Source organism: Lynx canadensis, chromosome A2 (assembly GCF_007474595.2).
Source record: "Lynx canadensis isolate LIC74 chromosome A2, mLynCan4.pri.v2, whole genome shotgun sequence".
NCBI lineage: Eukaryota > Metazoa > Chordata > Mammalia > Carnivora > Felidae > Lynx > Lynx canadensis.
In genome coordinates this window covers 19,962,624-19,974,881 of record NC_044304.2, presented here as the reverse complement: position 1 = coordinate 19,974,881, position 12,258 = coordinate 19,962,624, and the positions used below count along the sequence as shown (strand labels likewise).

At 39.2% G+C, this 12,258-nt stretch overlaps 1 protein-coding gene across 6 annotated transcripts in view; it reads right to left on the bottom strand.

Moving 5' to 3' along the window:
• Positions 1-12,258, bottom strand: part of DOCK3 (dedicator of cytokinesis 3) — a 597,238-nt gene that overhangs the window by 41,965 nt on the left and 543,015 nt on the right. The window lies entirely within an intron of this gene.

Below are 12,258 nucleotides of genomic sequence, written 5' to 3'. Positions count from 1 at the left end.
AGTCACAAAGGAAGCTTGCAGCAGGGCTACCCCTTGCTCGAATGGCTGACATGATTCTGAGTTGAGCAAGGTATGAGTGTTTCCTTCAGAGATTCTACTTCAGGATAAAAAGCTCCACTGTTTGTCCCCATAGGACCTAGAGCCCTTGGGGCTGCTGCCTCGCCACTGCCTCATCACTGGGGCACCTGCATTTGTTACTGAATTCTTAAACCGTGAGGAGCAATACTGTACTTTTTCCTACTCAACTGATCTGCAAGGTGTTCAGCAGTGCTCAGCCACTTCCAATAAGCCTCACTGGATTTACTCTGAGGTGAGAAATTAGTCATAAGTGATGTGAGATAAAAGTCTTTTAAACCCCTCATTAGCCTTTAAAATGTGGTACTGGGAGCGCCTGGGTGGCTCAGTTGGTTGAGTGTCTGACGTCGGCTCGGGTCATGATCCCACTGCTCGTGAGTTTGAGCCCTGCATCAGGCTCTGCTGACAGCTCAGAGCCTGGAGCCTGCTTTGGATTCTGTGTCTCCTTCTCTCTGTCCCTACTCTGCTCCCACTGTCTCTCTGTCTTTCTCAAAATTAATAAACATTAAAAATAAAAAAATTAAACATTTTTAATGTGGTATTGTGGCACCTCACACCACTCAAGAGTGGCTAAAATTAACAACTCAGGAAACAACAGATGTTGATGAGGATGTGGAAAAAGGGGAACCCTCTTGCACTGTTGGTGGGAATGCAAACTGGTGCAGCCACTCTGGAAAACAGTGTGGAGGTTCCTCAAAAAGTTGAAAACAGAATTACACTATGACCGAGCAAGAACACTACTGGGAATTTATTCAAAGGAAACAGCGTGCTGATTCATAGGGGTACATGCACCTTAATATTCATAGCAGTGCTATCAACAATAGCCAAATTATGGAAAGAGTCCAAATGTCCATCAACTGATGAATGGATAAAGAAAATGTGGTTTATATATACAATGGAATACTACTAAGTGATGAAAAAGAATGAAATCCTGCCATTTGCAACAACGAGGATGGAACTGGAGGGTATTATGCTAAGTGAAATAAGAGAAACTCAGTCAGAGAAAGAGATATATGTTTTCACTCAGATGTGGAATTTGAGAAACTTAACTGAAGACCATGGAGGAGGGGAAGGAAAAAAAAATAGTTACAAACAGAGAGGGAGGGAGGCAAACCATAAGAGACTCTTAAATACAGAGAACAAACTGAGGGGTTGATGGGGGTAGGGGAAATGAGTGATGGGCATTGAGGAGGGCACTTGGGATGAGCACTGGGTGTTGTATGTAAGTGATGAATCATGGAAATCTACTCCCGAATCCAAGAGAACACTGTATACACTGTATGTTAGCTAGTTTGACAATAAATCATATTAAAAAAATAAATGTGGTATTTTGGTATTATTTATATAAATACTTCATATAAACAAAGAGGCATGGCTGCTTTTTTTTTTTTTAATTTTTTTTTTCAACGTTTATTTATTTTTGGGACAGAGAGAGACAGAGCATGAACGGGGGAGGGGCAGAGAGAGAGGGAGACAGAGAATCGGAAACAGGCTCCAGGCTCTGAGCCATCAGCCCAGAGCCCGACGCGGGGCTCGAACTCCCGGACCGCGAGATCGTGACCTGGCTGAAGTCGGACGCTTAACCGACTGCGCCACCCAGGCGCCCCGTGTTATAGCTCATTATTAAAAGCAGCCATGCCTTGGGGCGCCTGGGTGGCGCAGTCGGTTAAGCGTCCGACTTCAGCCAGGTCACGATCTCGCGGTCCGTGAGTTCGAGCCCCGCGTCGGGCTCTGGGCTGATGGCTCAGAGCCTGGAGCCTGTTTCCGATTCTCTGTCTCCCTCTCTCTCTGCCCCTCCCCCGTTCATGCTCTGTCTCTCTCTGTCCCAAAAATAAATAAACGTTGAAAAAAAAAAATTTAAAAAAAAAAAAATAATGAGCTATAACAGAAGCATTTTCTCACTTCACATAGGGCCAAAGAGTCCTAAAGCAATGAAGTTATAAAAAAATAATTGAATTAGAAAATTCATTGAAGGCAATTATAGTTTCTGAACCCCTTCAGCAGGAAATGAGAATGGATGAATAAATGTGGCTCTGTTTATAGTGGTCTGCTCTGCAGAGACTGTCACACATTCACGTATGGCCTGATGAGTCAGCTGCTTGAATATGCATTTCAGAGAAAGAAAATATGAGACCAGGGGTCCTTAGGGATTGATGCCATGTCTTTCTCTGTGTGGAGAAGAGACTTCAGCAGGGACTTGCCTGGGTCATGTAAAGTCAGATAGAGCCAGGACCAGAGGCCAAGGGATCTTATTCTCAGTTCAAATCTTGTCTCTTCTTACTGGGTCAATCAGTGGCCCACAAGCCTCCCAGGGGATGAAGGGTCTGTTTATAATAAGGGATCTCTCTTCAAACATGCAGGTATAGATAGATTGTGTTTTCCAGGACATGGCAAATAGGGGAAAGGGACCTGGAGCAGCAGGGGGTATGACTGTGTAAACATGGGTGCAGTAGTTCCCTTGAATTCTCAAAATGGGCCCCTGGGCTAGCAGTATCAGTCATTAGATATCATTAGAAATGAAGATTCTCAGGCTCCCAGTGGATCAGAAACTTGGGAAAAGGAGAAGCAATCTGTTTCAATAAGCCCTCCCAGTAGTGATGCCTATTCAAGTGTTAGAACTTCTGTATTAGGCAGAGGAGTTGGTGATGGGAAGATATGGGGATATTACTTCATCACCCTCTATAGTGCTGATAAAGGGAGAAGTTATTAGGAGAAACTGAGAAATCCAAAACAGGTAATGCTGTAGATCAATGTATGCAAAACCAATGTCTTTAAGTCAAATAAAATGCTAAGTTCTTCAAATATATCGTGTCATGGGGTACCTGGGTGGCTCAGGAAGTTAAGTGTCCGACTTTGGCTCAGGTCATGATCTCAAGGTTCATAGGTTTGAGCCCTATGTCGGGCTCTGAGCTGACAGCTCAGAGCCTGGAGCCTGCTTTGGATTCTGTGTCTCTCTCTCTCTGCCCCTTCCCCACTCACACTGTTTCTCTCTCTCTCAAAAATAAACATTAAAAAAAAAAAAAAATATATATATATATATATATATATCATGTCATAGTTGGTAATATTGACAATTTTGTGTTTTCAGAATTACTTTTATTCTATGGAATCAATATTCCTGAAGTGACAAGTGACATCTTATTATACATTCAACAAATATTTGTCCTGTGACAACCAGCTGCCTACTTCAGGGCAAGATATTTACTTCTCTAAGCCTACATTTCCTTGTTTGTGAAGCAGTAATGGTGGTTAACAGTCTTCTTTGGTGTCCCTGTGCTCTAGCTCTTAGAAGTGCTCAATAAATGTTAACTTTGATTTTCATCTCCATGAATCTAACATGTCTCAGGGACTATGTTGGGTTCTAAGGAAAAATGCACAAGAAACAGCCCTGGTGCCCAATACCTAACTCATCATCTGGTAGAGGAGGCAGGAACAACAGATAACACAGGCCAGCATGGTCAGTGCTTGGTGTGGGGCACACAGAAAGGGTAGCCTACAGTCTGAGATGTCAAAGGACAGCAGAGTTGTGAGAAGTGGGGTTGTAAGAACGTAATTAAGCTCTAACTTATAAAGGGAGACCTATAAGACTAGTCACAGACCTATCTACTGAAACTTGGCAGGCCAGAAACGAATGGCAGGAACTCTTCAATGTGATAAATAGAAAAAATATGTGGCTGAGAATCCTTTGTCCAGCAAGTCTGTCATTTAGAATAGAAGGAGAAATAAAGGTCTTCCCAAACAAACAAACACTGAAGGATTTCATCACCACTAAACCAGCCCTATGAGAGATCCTAAGGGGGATTCTGTGAATGAAATGTTCCAAGGATCACAAAATACCAGAGACATCACCACAAGCATGAAACCTACAGACATCACAATGACTCTAAACCCAATCTTTCTATAATAACACTGAATGTAAATGGACTAAATGCTCCAACCAAAAGACATAGGGTATCAGAATGGATAGAAAAAGAAGACCCATCTATTTGCTGTCTACAAGAGACTCATTTTAGACCTGAGGACACCTTCAGATTGAAAGTGAGGGGATGGAGAACTATCTATCATGCTACTGGAAGTCAAAGGAAAGCTGAAGTAGCCATACTTATATCAGACAAACTAGACTTTAAATTAAAGGCTGTAACAAGAGATGAAGAAGGGCATTATATAATAATTACAGAGTCTATCCATCAGGAAGAGCTAACAATTATAAATGTCTATGTGCCGAATATGGGAGCTCCCAAATATATAAAACAATCCCAAACGTAAGCAACCTTATTGATAAGAATCTGGTAACTGCAGGGGACTTTAATACTCCACCTACAACAATGGATAGATCATCTAGACACAAGATCAATAAAGAAACAAATAAAGAAACAATGATACACTGGATCAGATGGACTTGACAGATATATTTAGAACTCTGCATCCCAAAGCAACAGAATATACTTTCTTCTCCAGTGCACATGCAACATTCTCCAAGATAGATCACATACTGGGTCACAAATCAGCCCTTCATAAGTATACAAGAATTGAGATCATACCATGCATACTTTCAGACCACAATGCTATGAAGCTTGAAATCAACCACAGGAAAAAGTCTGGAAAACCTCCAAAAGCATGGAGGTTAAAGAACACCCTACTAAAGAATGAATGGGTCAACCAGGCAATTAGAGAAGAAATTTAAAAATATATGGAAACAAATGAAAATGAAAATACAACAATCCAAATGCTTTGGGATGCAGCAAAGGCAGTCCTGAGAGGAAAATACATTGTAACCCAGGCCTATCTCAAGAAACAAGAAAAATCCCAAATACAAAATCTAACAGCACACCTAAAGGAAATAGAAGCAGAACAGCACAAACCCAGCAGAAGAAGACACCCCAAACCCAGCAGAAGAAGAGAAATAATAAAGGTCAGAGCAGAAATAATATAGAATCTAAAAAAACTGTAGAGCAGATCAACGAAACCAAGAGTTGGTTTTTTTGAAAAAATAAACAAAATTGATAAACCTCTAGGCAGGCTTCTCAAAAAGAAAAGGGAGAGGACCCAAAAGGATAAAATCATGAATGAAAATGGAATTATTACAACCAATCCGTCAGAGATACAAGCAATTATCAGGGAATACTAAGAAAAATTACATGCCAACAAACTGGACAACCTGGAAGAAATGGACAAATTCCTAAGCACCCACACCCTTCCAAAACTCAAACAGGAAGAAATAGAAAACTTGAACACCGGTTAACCAGTGAAGAAATGGAATAAGTTATCAAAAATCTCCCAACAAATAAGAGTCCAGGACCAGATGGCGTCCCTGGGGAATTCTACCAGACATTTATTTATTTTTAATTTTTTTTTCAATGTATGAAATTTATTGTCAAATTGGTTTCCATACAACACCCAGTGCTCATCCCAAAAGGTGCCCTCATCAATACCCATCACCCACCCTCCCTTCTCTCCCACCCCCCCATCAACCCTCAGTTTGTTCTGTTTTTAAGAGTCCCTTATGCTTTGGCTCTCTTCCACTCTAACCTCTTTTTTTTTTCCCTTCCCCTCCCCCATGGGTTTCTGTTAAGTTTCTCAGGATCCACATAAGAGTGAAACCATATGGTATCTGTCTTTGTCTGTATGGCTCATTTCACTTAGCATAACACTCTCCAGTTCCATCCATGTTGCTATAAAGGGCCATATTTCATTATTTCTACCAGACATTTAAAGCAGAGATAATGCCTATCCTTTTCAAGCTATTCCAAAAAATAGAAAGGGAAGGAAAACTTCCAGACTCATTCTATGAAGCCAGCATTACTTTGATTCCTAAACCAGAGACCCAGCAAAAAAAGAGAACTGCAGGCCAATATCCCTGATGAATATGGATGCAAAAACTCTCAATAAGATACTAGCAAGTCGAATTCAACAGCATATAAAAAGAATTATACACCATGATCAAGTGGGATTCATTCCTGGGCTGCAGGGCTGGTTCAACATTCGCAAATCAATCAATGTGATATATCACATTAATAAAAGAAAAGATAAGAACCGTATGATCCTGGCAATCGATGCAGAAAAAGCATTTGACAAATATCAGCATCCTTTCTTAATAAAAACCCTCAAGAAAGTCGGGATATAAGGAACATATTTAAATATCATAAAAGCCATTTATGAAAAGCCCACAGCTAATATCACCCTCAATGGGGAAAAACTGAGAGCTTTCTCCCTGAGATCAGGAACACGACAGAGATGTCCACTCTCACTGCTGTTGTTTAACATAGTGTTGGAAGTGCTAGCATCAGCAATTAGACAACAAAAGGAAATCAAAGGCATCAAAAATGGCAAAGATGAAGTCAAGCTTTCACTTTTTGCAGATGAAATGATATTATACATGGAAAACCCAATAGACTCCACCAGAAGTCTGCTAGAACTGATACATGAGTTCAGCAAAGTTGCAGGATACAAAATCAATGTACAGAAATCAGTTGCATTATTATACACTAACAATGAAGCAACAGAAAGACAAATAAAGAAACTGATCCCATTCACAATTGCACCAAGAAGCATAAAATACCTAGGAATAAACCTAACCAAAGATGTAAAAGATCTGTCTGCTGGAAACTATAGAAAGCTTATGAAGGAAATGGAAGAAGATATAAAGAAATGGAAAAACATTCCATGCTCATGGATTGGAAGAATAAATATTGTCAAAATGTCAATACTACCCAAAGCTATCTATACATTCAATGCAATCCCAATCAAAATTGCACCAGCATTCTTCTCGAAGCTAGAACAAGCAATCTTAAAATTCACATGGAACCACCAAAAGCCCTGAATAGCCAAAGTAATTTTGAAGAAGAAGACCAAAGCAGGAGGCATCAAAATCCCAGACTTTAGCCTCTACTACAAAGCTGTAATCCTCAAGACAGCATGGTATTGACACAAAAACAGACATATAGACCAATGGAATAGAATAGAAACCCCAGAAGTAGACCCACAAACGTATGGCCAACTAATCTTTGACAAAGCAGGAAAGAATATCCAATGGAAAAAGACAGTCTCTTTAACAAATGGTGCTGGGAGAACTGGACAGCAACATGCAGAAGACTGAAACTAGACCACTTTCTTACACCATTCACAAAAATAAACTCAAAATGGATAAAGGACCTGAATGTGAGACAGGAAACCATCAAAACCCTAGAGGAGAAAGCAGGAAAAGACCTCTCTGACCTCAGCCGTAGCAATCTCTTACTTGGCACATCCCCAAAGGCAAGGAAATTAAAAGCAAAAATGAACTACTGGGACCTTATGAAGATAAAAGCTTCTGCACAGCAAAGGAAACAACCAACAAAACTAAAAGACAACCAACGGAATGGGAAAAGATATTTGCAAACGACATATCGGACAAAGGGCTAGTATCCAAAATCTATAAAGAGCTCACCAAACTCCACACCCAAAAAACAAATAATCCAGTGAAGAAATGGGCAGAAAACATGAATAGACACTTCTCTAAAGAAGACATCCGGATGGCCAACAGGCACATGAAAAGATGCTCAACGTCACTCCTCAGGGAAATACAAATCAAAACCACACTCAGATATCACCTCACGCCAGTCAGAGTGGCCAAAATGAACAAATCAGGAGACTATAGATGCTGGAGAGGATGTGGAGAAACGGGAACCCTCTTGCACTGTTGGTGGGAATGCAAATTGGTGCAGCCACTCTGGAAAACAGTGTGGAGGTTCCTCAGAAAATTAAAAATAGACCTACCCTATGACCCAGCGATAGCACTGCTAGGAATTTACCCAAGGGATACAGGAGTGCTGATGCATAGGGGCACTTGGACCCCAATGTTTATAGCAGCACTCTCAACAATAGCCAAATTATGGAAAGAGCCTAAATGTCCACCAAATGATGAATGGATAAAGAAATTGTGGTTTATATACACAATGGAGTACTACATGGCAATGAGAAAGAATGAAATATGGCCCTTTGTAGCAACGTGGATGGAACTGGAGAGTGTGATGCTAAGTGAAATAAGCCATACAGAGAAAGACAGATACCATATGTTTTCACTCTTATGTGGATCCTGAGAAACTTAACAGAAACCCATGGGGGAGGGGAAGGAAAAAAAAAAGAGGTTAGAGTGGGAGAGAGCCAAAGCATAAGAGACTCTTAAAAACTGAGAACAAACTGAGGGTTTATGGGGGGTGGGAGGGAGGGGAGGGTGGGTGAGGGGTGCTGAGGAGGGCACCTGTTGGGATGAGCACTGGGTATTGTATGGAAACCAATTTGACAATAAATTTCATATTAAAAAAAAAGAACCTAATTAAGGAAGGCTCTTTGACCCAGGAATTACAGTTGAGAAGTTTATCTCAGAGAATAATTAGGAATGGGTATGTGTTTTGCAATATTAACAACAACAATCTGGAATGAACTTACGTTTCTAAAACTAGGAGCTGACTAAATACATTGTGGTGTAGGCCATGCAATGGACTACTGTGTAGCCTCTAAACTAAGGGCAGGACAGAGGAGCATGAACTGACATGAAGAGATGGTGATGAAAACATGTTACTAAAAAGGGGAGATTAAAAGTCAATACACACAATGGCCCCTGAACCCCAATATACACAATGATTCCATTTTTTAACTTAAAAACCTCTATGTATGGGGAAAAACAGTCTAAAAAGACATACTCTGTCTCCCCCACAAGTTACTAAAATAGTAGGATTATGGATTAAATTTTTTCATTATATCTTATTTGCATTTTAATTTTTCTACATTAAATACCTATTGTTTTTATAATTAGAAGAAATATTTTTAGTAGGTGGGAAGGAGTAGGGGAGTAGTTAACAGAGCCAAAGCTGTGGAAAGCACAACTGTAATCAAGACAAAAATTTTGGTAATTTGGTTATGGGTCGTATTTTTTTCTTAACATTTAAAAAAATGTTTATTTACTTATTTTGAGAGTGAGAGAGAGCAGGGGAGGGGAAGAGAGAGAGGGAGAGAGAGAGAATCCCAAGCAGGCTCCACACTGTCAGTACAGAGTCCGACATGGGGCTCGAATTCACGAACTGTGAAGTAATGACCTGAGCCGAAATCAAGAATGGAACACTTAACTGACCGAGCCACCCAGGTGCCCCAAAGGTTATGGGTGTTCTTGCAGAGAGCAACTTCAACAGAAGTGGGTATACAATACATATTAGACTGGATGGATAGGAGGGTGGGAAATGGAAATGTGGGGATGAAAAGAGTAGACCACTTTTTTTTTTAAATATGAACTTTATTGTCAAATTGGTTTCCATACAACACCCAGTGCTCATCCCAACAGGTGCCCTCCTCAGCACCCCTCACCCACCTTCTCCTCCCTCCCACCCCCCATCAACCCTCAGTTTCTTGTTTTTAACAGTCTCTTATGTTTTGGCTCCCTCCCTCTCTAACCTTTTTTTTTTTCTTTTTCCTTCCCCTCCCTCATGGTCTTCTGTTAAGTTTCTCAGGATCCACATAGGAGTGAAAACATATGGTGTCTGTCTTTCTCTGTATGACTTATTTCACTTAGCATAATACTCCCCAGTTCCATCCACATTGCTACAAAAGGCCATATTTCATTCTTTCTCATTGCCACGTAGTATTCCATTGTGTATATGAACTACAATTTCTTTATCCATTCATCAGTTGATGGACATTTAGGCTCTTTCCGTAATTTGGCTATTGTTGAAAGTGCTGCTATAAACATTGGGGTACAAATGCCCCATGCATATCCAATGGAAAAAAGACAGTCTCTTTAACAAATGGTGCTTGGAAAACTGGAAAGCCACAAGTAGACCACTTTTTAAAAATATTTGGTGGCAAACGGAAGCAGCAGCAAGATTTTGCTTACCAGAGTCAACAAGGTTTACATGGCTTGCTTGATATCAATTTTTCATGATAGTCTTTTTTTTAAGTTTATTTATTTATTTTGAGAGAGAGAGAGAGAGAGAGAGAGCACGTGTGCAAGCGGGGGAGGGGCAGAGAGAGGGTGAGAGAGAATTCCAGGTTCCGTGCTGCCAGCATGAAGCCCAACACGGGGTTCAATTCCACAAACTGTGAGATCATCATCTGAGCTGAAATCAAGAGTCAGATACTTAACTGACTGAGCTGTCCAGGAACCCCACGATAGCCTTAATGAGGGAAAGAACACAGCTTAACAGCTGAGTCTTAAAGTGTGAGAAATGAGTTCCAACTTATTCTTCCACAAGGTTATCTTTCTTTATTCACTAGTCGTAATGGTAGAATACAGCCTAGACCTTCTTTTAACAAACTCAGTGACCCATGGTGCAGTTCTGCAATGTCATCTGCTTCTCCATAACTAGGTTCTCTCATCAGGCAGTTGTGGATTTTGCATAATTTAGAAGGTTGTGAAAAAAAAAAAGAAAATTAAGTTCTTTTCTGTTTGAAGTTATTATTTTCTGAAGAAATGAAGGCATTAGAGTTGCACACTCCAAAAATGGATTCTTATGTTAAATACTATTTACCCATGATAAAGAACATTTATAAAAAACCTACAACTAGCTAGCATCATACTTAATTGTGAAACACCAAATACTTTCCCTGAAGATTAAGAGCAAAGCAAGGATGTCCACTCTCATCACTCTTATTTAACACCAGACCAGAGGTCCTAGCCAGTGCAATGAGGTATAAGAAAAAAAAAGGGGGGGGGGGCATACAGATTAGAAAGGAAGACATAAAACTGTCTCTGTTTGAAAGTGATAGGATTAGAGCACTGGGTATTGTATGGAAGCCAATTTGACAATAAATTTCATAAAAAAATGAAAGTGATAGGATTAACTAAATAGAAAATCCCAAGGAATCTCCAAAACCTGCTACAGCTAATAAGTAAGTTTAGCAAGGGTGCAGGATATAATATTAATATACAAAACAACTGTATTTCTATGTACTAGCAACAAAAGTAAAATTTAAAAATCAGAATAATTTATAATAGCACCAAAAACCAGGAAATACTTAACATATAAATCTAACAACATGTACAAATCTGTGTGCTGAAACTATAAAACATTAATGAAAAAATAAAAGAATACCTAAAAATTGGAGTGATATATTGCCTTAATGGACTAGAAGTATGATTAAGTATTACTAAGATATCAATTCTTTCCAATTTGATCTACAGATTATAATGCAATCTCAACCAAAATCTCAGCAGTAATTTCTGCAGATATTGACATGCTAATTCTGAGACTTACAAGAAAAGGAACTGGAATAGCTAAGACAATACTGAAAAAAAAATTTGGAGGATTCACACCGCTTGATTTTAAGACTAACTATGAAGCTACCATAATCAAGACTGTGTGGGAATGGTGAAAGGTAAGACATAGATCAATGGAAAGACTGGAGAGCTGTATACTATGTACATGTGGAGAGAACTGTACACATACAGTGAACTGATTTTTGACAAAGAATAGTTTTTCTCTTAACAAAGGTATTGGACCTCCATGTGTGAAAAGGAAAAAAAAGTCTTGACCCATACTTCACATCTTACACAAAGGCTACCTCAAAATAGGTAATAGATCTAAATATAAAATTATAAAACCTCTAGAAGAAACACAGGAGAAAAAATTTCATGGTCCTGGGCAAAGATTTCTCAGATATGATCTCAAAAGCATGATCTATAGAAGAAAACCATTGATAAAATGGATTGCATAAGAATTAAAAATTTTCATTCTGTGAAAGACACTATTGTTAAGTGGGAAGCCAAGCTAAAGACTGGGAGGAAATATTTGTAAATCATATATTCAACAAAAGACTTACATCTAGAATACATAAAGAACCCTCAAACTCAACAATAGGAAAACAAATAACCCAATTAAAATGAATACAAGTTTTGAATAACCATTTCACCAAAGAAGATATAAAGACAGAAACACATTAAAAGATGCTCAACATCATTAATCATTAAAGAAATGGAAATTAAAACCACCAAGATATACAACTATGTATCTATTAGAATGGCTAAAAAACACACACAAAGAGATGATATCAAATTCTGATGAGCATATGGATCAACTAAAACTCTCATACAATGCTGCTGGAATTTCAAATTTGCAGCAATGTGGATGGAACTGGAAGGTATTATGCTAAGTGAAATAAGTCCATCAGAGAAAGACAGATATATGTATTCACTCATATGTGGATCTTGAGAAA